The sequence below is a fragment of the Pseudochaenichthys georgianus genome, chromosome 8 (assembly GCF_902827115.2).
Source record: "Pseudochaenichthys georgianus chromosome 8, fPseGeo1.2, whole genome shotgun sequence".
In the NCBI taxonomy this organism is placed as follows: Eukaryota; Metazoa; Chordata; class Actinopteri; order Perciformes; family Channichthyidae; genus Pseudochaenichthys; species Pseudochaenichthys georgianus.
Window position 1 is genome coordinate 29,508,753 of NC_047510.2, and position 11,224 is coordinate 29,519,976.

Genomic DNA, 11,224 nt, shown 5'->3' on the forward strand with positions numbered 1-11,224 from the left:
TGTCTCTTCTCTGTTTTGCTGTTGCGACTACAGTCACTCAATGTCGTGCCAAGGCATGCTGGGATTGGACAAGGGATATCTGGTCGGTGTGGAATACCCGACTTGGCTTGTGTCCAAACATGGACGGAGGGGTGCCTGTGCATCTCTTAATCTTGTATCATCTCTTATGCTTATAAAAAAAAGGTTTCATCTCCAATTGGCTTGTTGTGCATTGCTGCATGTCATCCAAGATTGCTGCTTAACTTCTTAAAACATGTCGCCCCTACTTCCTGCGGGGTCTGTGTCCCTTTTTTGCTCTATGGCGTCTGAGTGCTTTTGTACCATTGAGCCCTAACATAGTTGTCTGTCCATCTGTGCTTCTGTGTGTGTGTGTTTGTAGAGGGGGAACACTACGGACAGATGGAAAAAGAGACTGTATGTGGCAGTAGATGACATAAGATACAGAAAAACCAAGACACAAAACACTAGTATTACACGCAGAGACAGACTCCCATACAAATGCAGAGAGACACATCCAGACAGACAGGTTGTCACACAGATAGAACAATACACTGTAAAAAACACCAGGACACTGTCCCTGCGAAGCACAAAGGCACATTATAAAAAATGAGACGTCAGACAGACAGGTGCAGTCAGATGGCAGGCAAATGCACAGACAGACAGACAGACAGACAGAAAGACAGACAGACAGACCCTGTAGCACTCAGGAGAAACATCCCTCCTGCTCTCCCTGTGTGGCGAGGATCAGAAACGAGGTACGCTTTCCTTCATCCTTTATTTCTCTGTCGTCGTCTGCGCATTGTTTCTTCCTCTGTGTTTATTGTAGCCTCTTTCATTTTGTTTTGTCTTTCTTTGCTTTTTCTTTTTTTTTTGTCTGGGTTTCCTTCGCTCCTTTGTGCCCATGATGCGTGCCGACGTGTCAGGGCGCCGTGCCAACGCTGCCTGATGAAGACCAAGCGGTGGGTGCCCTTGTTTGTGTGTGTGTGTTTGTGTGTGTTGATGTATGCAGATTGGCTTGCTTTGGGGCCGGGGGCAGCTGCAAACACTTGTTTGTGGCGTCACATCCACGTGGGGATTAAGAAGGACTCGCTGCCTGTCTACACTTAGACAAGTCTTACTTTATATTTTTGTGTTAGGAAATGAAAAAGCATATTAAGTATAGCAAACGGGGAAAGCAGAGAGTTAATGAATCATTTATACAATATGTAAATCAATTATATACAACCATGGACTGTTTTTGTAAAGAATCTGTCTTATTGCATTCAAGGTCACTCCAACTAAATTCCTTTTATGATTTTCACACTTAAATGTCAGTTAGGTAAAAGTGCATTAGCAAATTGTGCTTCAAATATCAAAAGTAGTCATACTTCAGGAAAAGTGTTACACTATTTCTATTACACCTTATTGTTAGACTAGCATGAAAGTGAAAGCAGCATTTGTATTGTTATAGTTAGTCAAGCTGGAGCTAACTAACGTTTCTATATACTAGCTACTGTATATGTTTCATACATAAAAACGTAATCTGTACTCTGTAACTCTCAGATAAAACTAGTGGAGCAGAAGTAAAAAGTATCATGAAATTAAAATACTCAATGGAAGTACAAGTGACTCAAACTTGTCACAACGTTACATCCACACTCCGAGACCATGGTCAAAAGACCCTAAGAGTTGCATTTAGATTGCAAAACAGTTTAGATTATGATATCCTCAAGAAAAGATGTACTGTATTGATATCTCTCTATTGACAGACGGAGCATACTGTAAGGCTGAACAAAGTGATGCTTTGGTTCAAACGCCTGCCAGATGACACATTTATTTATGACATAACATGCCCAGTAGGTATATGAGCCTACATCTATTTATTTTCGTAAGGGATATTATGAATGGGGAACAATAGTGATTTAATGTGACATTTGTACACTTCTGAAGTACAGTTTACATCCAGTTATTTATGTTAGAGAGAAAGAAATAAGCAGAATTTGGTGAAAGGAATAATGTTTATGTGAAGGTCAGAGAGTATGTGCCTTGCTCAAGGACTCCAGCACTGTAAGTGTCTTTGTGATGCACTCAGGAGACAGAACACATGGTTTTATGTTGATGTTTCATTACTTTGCTGTCAGAACATGTGAGGAAAACCCTGTATGTCCTTCAGCCAACAGCACTCTCTGGCTTAATGACCTCTAGTGGAGAGTTGTGGTGACACAGCTGCAGACACTTCACCAGTGACATTCAAATCTGAATTTAAATCTATAAAGTCTAATCTGTTCAAGGACATTCTTGTCCTGTGGGTGGATGTGTATTATGCTAACAGGTGAAACAATAACAAAAACACAAGTAAAAAGTGACATAGTTACTCTTGTTGTGACACCTCAAAGAATGGTTTACCAGAATCAGAAATCCTTAATTGGTCCCACAAAGGGGAAATTAACATAGTTACAGTACAAAGATAAAAGGCATTTCAAGTGAGTAGACTAACATATCAAATAAGAAACATGTTAATAAAATAAAGATTTAAGTAAAGAAATAAATGCAGTTTCTGTTCAGTTCCTTTGCCATCTCTTCCTATCACTCTCATGAAGTAGCAGGAGGAGAGCTCTATTGGTGGCAGATGTTACTCTGGCAGTGATGGAGTGTGTGTGTGTGTGTGTGTGTGTGTGTGTGTGTGTGTGTGTGTGTGTGTGTGTGTGTGTGTGTGTGTGTGTGTGTGTGTGTGTGTGTGTGTGTGTGTGTGTGTGTGTGTGTGTGTGTGTGTGTGTGTGTGTGTGTGTGTGTGTGTGTGTGTGTGTGTGTGTGTGTGTTTCTGCACTCCTGCCTGGCCCTGTCTGTGGCCACAACTGTGTGCAGAATAACAATGAGCATCTCAGGCTACCCAGAGATGGTGTGTGTGTGTGTGTGTGTGTGTGTGTGTGTGTGTGTGTGTGTGTGTGTGTGTGTGTGTGTGTGTGTGTGTGTGTGTGTGTGTGTGTGTGTGTGTGTGTGTGTGTGTGTGTGTGTGTGTGTGTGTGTGTGTGTGTGTGTGTGTGTGTGTGTGTGTGTGTGTGTGTGTGTGTGTGTGTGTCTTTGCCAATGGCTAGTGTTACCCTATTGAGTTCAGGAACAGATTTTCTCTTCCTCTCCTCTCCCCGTTTCCTCTCGTATCCTAGTCTAACCTCATCTCCTCCTTCCTATCTGCTATAATCTCCTCTTGTTGTCAGGCAGGTGATTTTTCAAATTGGATCCCATTACTCCTAAAACTGCAGAATTGCAAAACTTGTAGAAACTTGCTCAGAAGAATTCATTATATGCATAATTTAATGGTGCAAGCAGGAACATAAAGGCCTCTGAGATGGAAAAGGCAGCTGTAGATGTGAGTTTTTCTGCACATGCATCTGCTCCAGCAAATAATAAAAGTGCATGTCTTAGATATCACTGAACATGTTAGTCTTTAATCAATTACATTCCACTTTTTCTGAGCACTCGTTTCTCATGTTTGCTTTAAAGTAGACCTCTACATGTGAGCGTTAGACTGCACATGGAACACAGTTATGGTCCTGGAAAGTGTTTGGATGGGAGAGACGATCGATGGATGCAGATGGATACAAGTAAGCAGAAAGAAAAGAAAGAGCCGGAGAAAGTTGTCATCATAAGAAGATCAAATGAATGATGAAGGTGTATTTAAGGGCTCCTGTTGTTGTTGTTGTTGTTGTTGTTGTTGTTGTGTAGGTGAAAACATGCCTGTGATGTTTGTGTGTGTGACTGGGTTTACTACTACCCCCCCTCTCTCTTTGTCCCTCTTTTGATTTGTACGTTGAACACACACCAGAGGGCATACTCACAGCTGTGCTGTCTAGACGTCTTATTTATTTATTTATGATTGTGTGTGTGTGTGTGTGTGTGTGTGTGTGTGTGTGTGTGTGTGTGTGTGTGTGTGTGTGTGTGTGTGTGTGTGTGTGTGTGTGTGTGTGTGTGTGTGTGTGTGTGTGTGTGTGTGTGTGTAAAGAAGGTACTCTTAGGGCACACACACACACACACACACATGCCTACAGTATTTACATGCAGTATTTGGTTGTTGTTATTTTTTTATTAATCAAATACAAATATTCAAATATACACTATTGCAGTTATTTTCCTAAAATAATGAAACAGAGAAACAAAACATTTTTAAACCAAAAATGTTTGAATTATGACAATTAAAAAATATATAGTTGGAATGAATATACTTCAACAACAAACAATTATACATGTGTTAAAACACCTTTCTTTCCTTTTTTCAAAGTGATAACTGTTCATTTTGGTTGTTTTGTTAAACTTTTATATTTATAAGATATCATTTCTCACATTTTCTTAAATTCAAATAGAAATCCAGTAAATTGGGAAATTGTACCATCAATAATCCACTTGTGTGTGTGTGCTTGCAACAGATCTCCCAGTAAAATAAGTACCAGTGAGTGTGTGTATATCAGTGTTGTGTGTGTGTGTGTAATATCTACATTCCTGTGTACTCCTGATTGGCTAAGTGTGCAGCATCCTATTTAACTAGCGTGTCCATGGCGATGGCTCATTAACATGCAGAGGGGAGGGTTATGGGAATTATGCAAATTAGCATGCTGTCCTGTCATCAGAAAGCAGGATCTACATTCTGACACGCACACACACACATACACACGCACACAAACATACACACACACAGTGCCTGGTTTGATTTTGTTTAAGTTTCTGTATTTCATTACTATTTTCTATATTTACCTTTTTTTTAAGTGTCTTTTATTATTATAGAAAGTTATGCTGTTGTTGTTTGTGAATATTAATCCTCCTGAATATAAATTATATTTTCTTCCAAAAATGTTTGTCAATTTAGATGACTGTGTGATTTCGGCCTATATGTGTCTTAGCTGTTTGGACATTCACTCACAGAATAGCACTACACTTGAGGAGACCTTTAGACCTTCAAAGTGTTAAACTGTAATATCTACATCTTGTTGCTTATTTTAGTCCCTCTAGTTGTTTATTGTTTGATGGTAAACTGCCATGAGCCAAAACATCATGTGTAAAATATGATGAGGGCTGAGGAAGCGAAGGAGAAATAAAATGAAGGAGAAAAAGGGTGTGTGTGTGTGTGTGTGTGTGTGTGTGTGTGTGTGTGTGTGTGTGTGTGTGTGTGTGTGTGTGTGTGTGTGTGTGTGTGTGTGTGTGTGTGTGTGTGTGTGTGTGTGTGTGTGTGTGTGTGTGTGTGTGTGTGTGTGTGTGTGTGTGTGTGTGTGTGTGTGTGTGTGTGTGTCTGTGTACGCTCGCTCGCGTGCTCGCCCGTGTCCGTGTCTGCCTTCCACACTGCTGGTGTGAACCAGCCAGTTGATTGTCCTGCAGCCATTGATATGGAGATGGGGAGGGGAGAAAGGAACTGTGTGTGTGTGTGTGTGTGTGTGTGTGTGTGTGTGTGTGTGTGTGTGTGTGTGTGTGTGTGTGTGTGTGTGTGTGTGTGTGTGTGTGTGTGTGTGTGTGTGTGTGTGTGTGTGTGTGTGTGTGTGTGTGTGTGTGTGTGTGTGTGTGTGTGTGTGTGTGTGTGTGTGTGTGTGTGTGTGTGTGTGTGTGTGTGTGTGTGTGTGAGAGAATCTTGCTATAGTAGAAGGGAATCATAAAGATTTAGGGTGTTGTTAAAAATTCAAAGACACTAGTTCACACCAACAACACATTTCACACGCAATAAACAAAGCCATAAAAGTGTATCCTGAATAAAATGCGGTCATGGTAGAACAGCTGTTCATCTTTTGTCTCAGTTACTATAAACTCTAATTCCACCCAAACAGCCCAGTCCAACATTTAGCACTGTAAAAAAGTATAGTTTTAGCTTAGCTGACAGCAGCTACTGTTAGCAGTTAGCATTTGTTAGCTTTCTGTCCATCATGAAAATCTATAAATCAATAAGTCGGGCCAGAGCAGCTGAGGAAAAACAAGAAACAATACTCCATAAATATGATTCAAATATGATCCATTACCCAAATCAACGTAGTGCCATCAAGACTTTTTCTGTAGGTTGTATAATCCGCTCGGGTCAGGGACATACAGCAGACTGAGGATGAACATTTCTCTCTATTACTCAGTCAGGAAAGCATCAAAATGATTTTAAATTATAAGATTTAGATTTAAATATACTCTATTGATCCCAAATTGGGAAATTGTTATGTCACAGCTGCATCATTATTTTTACTTTGAGGTAAAAAGATATGTTGACAGTGTTATTTTAAATACAGTCTTGTGACTTTGGGTTTATTTGCTCTTTTAGCGTTACAGCATGCAATTCCCCAGCATTTCTGAATGTCAATGAAGAACTCACCCCTCTTTCATTCAGTAGCTTAATTAGAAGCTTAACCAACTCACCTTCATCTCACCCCCCCTCCCCCCTTGTCTTTATTTCTCTCCCTTACACTCTCATGTAACCTCCAGTAATTTCTCACACTGTCCTCCGTGCTCACTGAGATGTGAAATCTCTGGACCTTTCCCATCTTTCTCTTTTTATACCTCACTCTCTCTCCTTCTCGCTCTAAATGTCATCGCTGGTCTTTTGTTTCTGCAGAATGAGAACCAATTGCCACTTGGCGGCGGGCCAGAATCCAAAGAGATGGGGAGAACAACACACACACACACACACACACACACACACACACACACACACACACACACACACACACACACTTACACAGAGAAAGATTATCATTAATTTCTAAGTAACTCATTAATAACAGTCCAGGAAATTCAAATTCTGTATATATTCTATACAGAAATTCATATAATGTGAGCCTGGCATGTTAATATCATGCATCGTTCTATGTAAATATTGTTCCTCTAGGTATTTCCAAGTACCATGTTATAAAGGGGCTACTTTATCCCAAAAGTACCATTTGTATTTCAATTACTCACCCAGTATCACACTAAATTCTCAAATAATACACAATTCTTATCGCATTTGTTCACAGTGAAAGGGGAAGTAAAATATTGAGAACATTCTTGATGATAAATGGAGCCCTTGTTTAAAATACAGGAAAACTTGTAGAGTATTGAGACTTGGATTATATTGCACTAGTTTGGTAAGTGTGTAAACTTATGTTTTCATATAGTTTTTCTGTTTGTTAAAATAAGCCCTTATTTACTTTGATTCTGACTGTTCTCTACGGTGGCCTACATGTTCAAGTGCTACAAAGGCCCAAAACCTTTCCATTAGAGAAACGAGCAGCAGCTTCAAAAACTATTCAAAGCGCTTTCGACATTTGGGGATTATAAAGTTGTGTTAGTAATATCGGAAAGATTCATGCAATCACATTGTTAAAAAAAAGCAAATCTTACATTTTAGTTATATGTGGGTATAGGTATTTTAGGAGAAACTAGCTAGAATTTGAAAATACACAACCGGAAGAAATCTGCTACTTCCTTACAGAGCCCCTCCTCCAACACACACGAACGCACACATGACCAATGAGGGCACGAGATAAGTTTGTGCACAGATGGAAGGCTGACAGGCAGGTAGGCCATCCAGTTACTTTAGCCGGGCCGGCTCAGATGATTGGTCGTGCTTTTTACAGCGCTACGGCTTCCACAGATGACATTTTTTAATGGATTTTTTGTCAAAGCACTTCAGATATTCATTGCTATCGGATGTTAAGAGCATTCCATGGAATATAACAACAAGTGTATCTCGAGCCGCTTTCTCAAACTTACCCATTTAAGTTTCTAGTGATAGTTGACAAACTTTATAATCATCGATCGTCAACAAACACTCCGGTCCCTGCTGTGTGCGTCACTTTTTAGTGTCCCAGTTTCTGTTGTGTTTTGAGCTTCCTGCAGCATTTTGAATTTGCAGCGTTTCGTTTTTGCATCGCTTTAGTAAATGCTGTGCATCTGTTGTCAAGTTGGTAAAGATTTGTCTTCATTGGCCACCGCGTAGTTCTCCGTATTTGTATTCTTTATATTCCAGGGAGACATGAGAGTAAAACATAAAAAGGAATTCAAAGTAACACAGGTAAGTAAATGATATACAGTATAAATGCTCTCCTAGGCAAGGCAAGGCAAGTTTATTTATATAGCACCTTTCAACACAAGGCAATTCAAAGGGCTAGAGCTTTATGAGGTTGTTCTCATCTCAATGGGGAAATATTTGTAACAGTTGTATGTGTGATTAGCATTAGCTGATTGGTATAAAATGAAGAAAGTAGTCGCATGTCTCCTTTCTGTGGTATCTGTTCTTTATCAGTATCACCGTTATTTTTTCACTGTGGAGACGTGTGGCGCAGTGGACTAGTGCGTTGGTGTTCGGATCAGGGGGAGCACAGGTTCAAACCCCACTGCAGTCAGCATGTCGTTGTGTCCCTGCAAGACACTTCACCCCAAATTGCTCCTGTGGGGATTGCCCACAGTATTGAGGATAAGTCGCTTTGCATAAAAGCGTCTAAAATGTAATGTAATTTACACAGTATACGGCTGCAGCTTCTTCTGTTGCTCTGTGAAACCCATACATTACCCATTAAAAGCCCATACATCCGCAAGGCCCTTTTTATTGTTTAACACACATAAGAGCATGCACACTGAAGCTGATATCCACAGTCTCTACTGTTTCTAAGCAACTACTGAGAAAATGTTTGAATACACATTTCCAGAAATGTTTTACAGACAGAATAAAACACATCAAATTAAACCTGTCAGGCCGCGCAATTGATTGAAATCAACAAAAAATGTGTACAGATTACAAAACATGGATTTCTCTTGTATTTTTTCAAATTGCAATTTTAGTTTAAATTATTTTTATTTAAAAAAAAACGTCAGATACCTCACAATAAAACTAGGTATATAGGATTTGTATTAATGAATATTCCAAACCATCATAGCTTTCAAAGACATTAGTTCGTTTCTGGGATTGTCAGTCTTCATAAAACCAGGAAAATGTTCTCCTCTATATCAATAACTTGGTGTGTGTTCTTTGGTTGGCCCGCTGTTGATGTGTTTGTCTTTGGGCGAACTGTAACTCAATAATGTTATGAATAAGTCATGCAGACAGAAACTCTACTCACAGACTTGCATAACACACTTCAGGATTCCTATGGATACACACATTATATCCCCCCACGTTTTAATACACCTCACTTTGTCACACACACACACACACACACACACACACACACACACACACACACACACACACACACACACACACACACACACACACACACACACACACAGGCTTCTCTTAACTCTCGGGGCTTAACAGTTTGAGTACCACAGTTTTATTAGAGCTGCCATGAGATGGAGACGAGGGGGAATATTCTAGGCTTATTTTCAGGATGTTATACCTTCGTAGGCTAAAAATCAAAAAAGAATAGAAATGAAAAACATTAGCTATCCTTGTTTAACATGTTCATTGAGGTGAAACACTGGAAATGTGAGACAGGATACTACTCTATGAATATCTACATTTGTATACAAAATCCAAAAATGTTAAGAAATCATCTCACCTGGTTAAAAACATTTCCCAAATTGAAAAACAATTCCTTATACACAATGGAATAATGAGTAAAGAAAGCATAAATACTTCTGACAAGTGTGTGTGTGTGTGTGTGTGTGTGTGTGTGTGTGTGTGTGTGTGTGTGTGTGTGTGTGTGTGTGTGTGTGTGTGTGTGTGTGTGTGTGTGTGTGTGTGTGTGTTCTCTAAGCATGCACCTTTTGATGTTCCTCTGCAACCATTGACTATTGCATTACATCTTCAAAAAAAGCTATATATGCTTTGCGTGTATTTAGAAATTGTTCCTGGCTCTTTCAGGTATGAGCTTCATGACTCCTGAGCCTGACACCCCACCAACACCCACCCCCGAGTCTTACCCTCTGGGTGACCTGATCCATGCTGCCCTGCAGAGTAAGGAATACTTAAGAGAGGTGTGTGTGTGTGCGCAGCCATTGATATGGAGATGGGGAGGGGAGAAAGGAACTGTGTGTGTGTGTGTGTGTGTGTGTGTGTGTGTGTGTGTGTGTGTGTGTGTGTGTGTGTGTGTGTGTGTGTGTGTGTGTGTGTGTGTGTGTGTGTGTGTGTGTGTGTGTGTGTGTGTGTGTGTGTGTGTGTGTGTGTGTGTGTGTGTGTGTGTGTGTCCAGAATGATTGTTGGATCCAATCATCCGTCACAGAACGAAAAAGAATGAAATGAAGAATGAATATTTAAATGAGAGTTGGTCCATCCGATACAACTAATCTGCATGGCCACCCAAAGGCCTGCTGGCCATTATGTGTGTGTGTGTGTGTGTGTGTGTGTGTGTGTGTGTGTGTGTGTGTGTGTGTGTGTGTGTGTGTGTGTGTGTGTGTGTGTGTGTGTGTGTGTGTGTGTGTGTGTGTGTGTGTGTGTGTGTGTGTGTGTGTGTGTGTGTGTGTGTGTGTGTGTGTGTGTGTGTGTGTGTGTGTGTGTGTATGCACCTTCCTCTAGAAATATGATTCATTGCATCTGGAACCTGCTCTGGTGTTGCCATGGTGACGCCCGTCACGCTGGCAGGCCCCGTTGCACACTTAACCACACACACACACACACACACACACACACACACACACCTATACACACAGGGGTAATGAGAGACGGAGAGACTGGCAGCATGCCAGGACAATCTACACACACACCCCTTCCCCCCATGCACTAGAACATTCTGAACACACTCTCACACACACACATTCACATACGCACTTCCTTTGGGCCGCTTGGTCTGGCAGGGGGGGTTGTGGCAGGGTGTGTGTGTGTGTTTGTTGGAGAAGGACAGAGAGAATGTCATAAGAGCAAATAAGTTAAATTCCCTTGAATGTAAAAGAGTGATGTAAAAAAGATAAACATAATTCCATCACCTCTTTACCAGCCTGTTAAGATTAAGAGTTATTGTCGATGTCATTACATGTAATTGACCTCTTAGCAACAGAAATAGACAGAAGGACAGTGACGTAAGAATAAATGAGAGTCAGAGGTTGATTAGTCGTATAATGGCTACATGTCAGATTTAAGTGAGTGTTTGGAGCGTTTAATGTGAGGAAATCCTTTACTGTCAGGCTGAGCTCTCATTTGAGTCATGTGTCAGCGTCTCTCTGCCTCTGTTACCCTCCTCTCCTCCTGCGTCTACCACTGTTTCCCCCCCCATCACATCATTCTCCTCTTTGTCATTCACACACAGCGCTTCAGAGACACACACACTCTCTCTCCACAAGAGGTCTGCTGGACTGTCCGGCAGTCACAAAA